General features: G+C 48.1%; 1 long non-coding RNA gene across 1 annotated transcript; it reads right to left on the bottom strand.

The window, feature by feature from the left end:
* Positions 1-202: 202 nt before the first annotated feature.
* LOC144366763 (uncharacterized) lies at positions 203-3,933 on the bottom strand. The gene is made up of 2 exons (XR_013425908.1): positions 2,502-3,933; positions 203-1,380 (listed from the first exon to the last, which is right to left on the bottom strand). It is a non-coding gene; the product is annotated as an uncharacterized LOC144366763 (long non-coding RNA).
* Between the last annotated feature and the right edge of the window lie 683 nt (positions 3,934-4,616).

Genomic DNA, 4,616 nt, shown 5'->3' with positions numbered 1-4,616 from the left:
TATCATGCAACTTTGATATTACATCCAGGAAGTCCCTATAATGAAACCTGAAATTAGATTCATTGTGATGAATTACTTTTCCTAGAATTCATACTGTGACAGAGTCTGAGAGACTGTCTCTTCAGGCCCTTCAAGAATTAGGACATTCTAGCATTTCAAGCAGGCATTGATGCAGGAAAGATGAGTCTGGACACCTGAGGCATTTGGAGGAAGCAGATTTATTTAAGCTGCAGCAACCCAGAGGGGATAACACCAAACAAGCTCTGGACCCCAGGTCTGGAAATTCTCTAACATTGCAGTGGGTGGTTACACAGCACAATGTTTAATATAACTTAACTTTGTTCCACATTCCTAGGTTGGACAGAGGTTTCACAATGTTTTACACAGAAAACAGAAATTTTCGCACATCAAAAAACTTGATTGGAGACTATTTTCTTTTAGGATGTAGATGAGCACAATACCTTTATTTTTATGTGGTGCTGAGAATTGAACAAGGGGCCTCCCATGTGCGAGGCAAGTGCTCTATCACTGAGCCACAACCCCAGCCCTGCAGGCCTAACTCTTACAAGAAAGAGAAACCTGGCCTTTACAACAAAAAGGAGCTCAAAGCACAATGAGTGCTCTGGAAATTTTGTTGACTTCTTAAAATAATCTCTTCTTGATTAGGAGAGAGACTTGTGTGTTACAATTAAGGTGGGAGTCTTTTGGAAACTACAGCATTACCCCCTTTGATGCTCATTATTTAATCCTCTAAGTCAAAGGGCATTATTATCTTCTTGGCTTAAAGCTTTATATAATGTAATATCATAGTTGTTGTTTCTCTTTTTTAAAAAGGAAACCTGCTTCTATTGTAGAACCACTAGTTTTAATGAAAAGAGGAAACAAACATGGAAGCAATACACAAGTTCAGAGCACAATCCATGCTATGTCAATTAAGCTTTTGAATCCACCAAGAAAAGGAAACCATCCTCCAAATAGTGAGCTTGGATCTCAACTGCAATGCCCTTTCAGGATTGAACTGGTACATGCGTTTGTTTTCTGATATTATTAACTATGTGTTTGATTGTTATCAGTCCTAGAGTCAAGAAAAAACAAAGGACTCTGTATATGGCAGAAGTAAGGGGTGGCAATGACAGTATAAGAGCTGTCTGAAAGAGTGAAACAGTCCATTTTCCTTTTGGTTAGTATATCTTTCACCTTGTACATCCAACCCAGAGTGGCTGAAGCAGGGATGATGTTTCCTCAAGCTTTGGGCACATTCAGGCTAGTCAGCTTCCAGAGTGACTTGAGCAGGGTTGGTGTCCTTCGGATCTTTGAGGTTCTCTGGTGTTTCCTTCTTCCTGATGCTCAGCTTAAGGGGTACAAATTAAGGAGGGAAAGCTGCAAAAGAATGTACGTAAGAATAAGGGATTTTATTTTCAGGAGGTTCCAAAGCAGGCTAAAAGGAACAAAGTATTACATAATGTATATCTCTGCCTATGTACATACATGCATTGACATATTTGGTGACCCTCTAAAAATTAGAGTAAGGGATTGTAGATAGTGCTCTATGTGGGGGTGTGACAAGAGGTGGGGGATATCCCAGGAGGCTTGAACTATGTAGATTTAACTCTTTAAACAAATTTGAAAACAGCCTATAATTTCACAAGCCTGACCCAACATCGGCCTATGATCTTCCATATATTATTATTTCATCTAAAAAATGAAGTAAATTCAACCGCCTGCTCACAGGTCAGTTGCCTTCCAAAGGTGCACCTCTAAGTGGGTTGACTTTAATCTCAGAATATATTTCTGCATGGAAATCATGTCAAATGCCTTCCTGGCTCCCAAAGTTTAGGTACTGCTCAACAGCTTAATTTTACCCCTGGCTTATCCTCCTCACCCAACTTTACTTTACCAGATGCAAACCCAAGGTTGTACCTAGTTCTGCACCCTGGTCAAGGTCACCCAGTTAAGAGGGATTTAAATCCAGCTCTACCCAATCTGAAGTCTTTACTTCTCCTCAAACCACCCCTTAGCCAGACAAACTTGCTTACTTATATTTTTCCTTTCTTGATAATCTCTTGGAAGAAGCCAGTGTTAGGCTAGATTTGGTAGATCTAGGAGGGTATTTTCCCAATAGGCTATTTTTCCTACAAGTCCAGGTATGGCCAGTCTGGCTGTCCCCAGCCTGCTGCAATGTACTGGGGCCTCACTCCACTGCCCAGAGACCCTGTGCCCAGATGACCCTATGTCCAGGACACAGAGTCTCCTCAGGGAAGAGTGGAGGAGTAGGAGAAGGAGACACCATGGAAAGTTCAGGAGAAAGGACCAGAAGGTTCTTCCAGGGCTAGACTTCCAGAGCAGCCAAAGATCCCTCTCTATCTTGCCCTACAGGATCAGGTCTAGACCTTGCCAGCAGCTCCCAGGCTCTAACCCCACCCTCTCACCAGTGAGCTGGACCCACCTAGTCCCACCCACTGCCTGCTGTGAGGACTGCAGCCTTTATTTAGAGTGCTCACTTGTTTATTTGGATGAGTTCCCTGAGTTAGAGCCACAACTCCTCTAGGGTCCTGAGGACTGGTGTCTGGTCCTGGGGTGACAAAAGGCAGGCAGCATGCAGTGGAACTTGGTGAGGTGACTGTAATGGAGAATGATCAGTTTCCCAGCTCTTATACATCTTGAGCAGAGAAGCATCCTTGGGGTCAATTCACTGCAATGGCACCATCATGAAATGGTGGCATATGGTGGCAAGAGCAGCATCCAGCTGTTGTGGGCATAGGGCATCAGGCGTCGAAAGTCAGGAGTTGAGTATTGGTGTGAGGTGGGGCCGACTGTGGCGGTATCAGCAGGCAGCTCTGATTTAGGAGTTCCTTGCTTCCTACTCATGGTGGCGGTGACGGTGGAAGAATCCAGAAACAGTGGTTGTAACAACAGATGCTTCCAGCCATGAGTGTTTTCATCTGCCATAGTGACAAGGGTTTGGCTGCAGTTGCAGTGAAGTTGGCCCCAGTACTGAGTGTCACTGTCTAGTATCCATGTTAAAGTCTGGTGGCAGCAGGGTGGAGCTCCAGAGTCTGGAAGGGGCGGAAGCAACATACACCTGCATCAGGGGTCCAGCCTCAGTATAGAGGTCGGAAACCAGGTGTGGGGAAAAGTACAATGACATTGGGGCCTTGGTGGGCAGTGTTGGAGTCCATCTGGAGTTTGGAAATTTGAGTGCTGCACAATGGTGGTGGCACCATAAGAGTTCAGAAGCAGGGGCAGAAACAACAGGCAGTGTCCAGCAGTGAGTATCTTCATCCTGCAGAAGTAACAGTCGTCCGGGTGAAGGACAGGGCAGGTGGCATCCAGTGGCCATGTGGGGTGTCTGGTTGGCCGCAGGGAAGAGCTCCAGGCTGGCATGGCAGCAAGGGCATGGGATAGGGGGTGTCAGAGTGATAAGGTAACCAGTAGATGGGATGTCCTCTGTGGTGGAGGCTCCAGGCCCTGGTCTTGCGCCTGGTCGACTGGCCTGCTCAGGAAGAAGAATGCGGGAGGCGGTGGTACCCAGGCAGATGCCCAGGACCTTATGCTTCCCACAGCTGCCATGTTTCGCTCTAGCCATGAGGCCACTGTGTGTCTGCTCACCCCATCGCCTGATATAGCCTCTCTACTGAGGAACTAGGTTGTCTGCTAGGTTGGGGCGGTCTTGGGAGAGAACCTCACCATCCCCAGCAACTTCCCGAGTGGACTGCGGGTGCAGAAAGCAGAGGTCCTAGGACATCTTCACCCGCCAAGTGCATTTCTTTGGATGGGAGTGGCAGAATACCAAGACAGAGAACACGTGGCCCTTAGACTCCCACTGCCACCTGTGCACTCCACCCTTGTCGCACGCCAGGGATGCACTTGGAGGGTGAGGATTTTCTAGGCCCCCCCACCTCCCACCTCTGCACTCTGCTACCACAGCACAGGGGAGATGTAGCTGGGGAGGGTGGGTGCCTTCTCCAAAGGCTGCCCCAGCTGGCAGCAGGCCTACTCATCCCTCAGATGCTGCAACTCAGGGAGGGGCAGGGTGAACTCAAGGATTAGGTGAGCAGCCTGGTGCACTCAAGGCCAATGCCAGGCATTGCTGCAATGGGCAGCATAAGGTCCTCAGGAGGTGTCTGGGTACCACCGGCTCCTGCGCCCTGCTTAGTGGGCAGGCAGGCGTAACAAGGAGCAATACCTCCAGTGCCTGGAGGAGCCACTACAGAGGCCATGACAGCCTCCAGTCACCCTCTGACTCTGAGGCCCGCTGTCCCAAGCTGTCACCATCACCGCTAACAGAGCTCCACACTGAAACCACTGGAGTCCCCACAGGGCCACCAGTGATGTCACAGCCACCATCACTGCACTGGGACCAGACTCCTGCCACTGCCAGAGGATGAGAATGCAACTCTCTGGATGCCTGGCTTGACGTTGCCACCTACAGACTCCTCAGTTGCCTTTGCCACTACTGCCATAACTGAATTTCAGACACCAATACCTCCAAGCACAACACATCTTCATCGAATAGATTAGCAAGACCTTCTAGATAACGTGCAAGAGCTTCTACATCAGCACTTGTTATTTTGCCTTGCACTTTTATTTTATGCAGAGGGACTTTTTGACAAAAA

This window comes from Ictidomys tridecemlineatus, chromosome 9 (assembly GCF_052094955.1).
Source record: "Ictidomys tridecemlineatus isolate mIctTri1 chromosome 9, mIctTri1.hap1, whole genome shotgun sequence".
NCBI lineage: Eukaryota > Metazoa > Chordata > Mammalia > Rodentia > Sciuridae > Ictidomys > Ictidomys tridecemlineatus.
The sequence above is the reverse complement of the archived record's forward strand: the minus strand, read 5'-3'. Positions and strand labels throughout refer to the sequence as shown.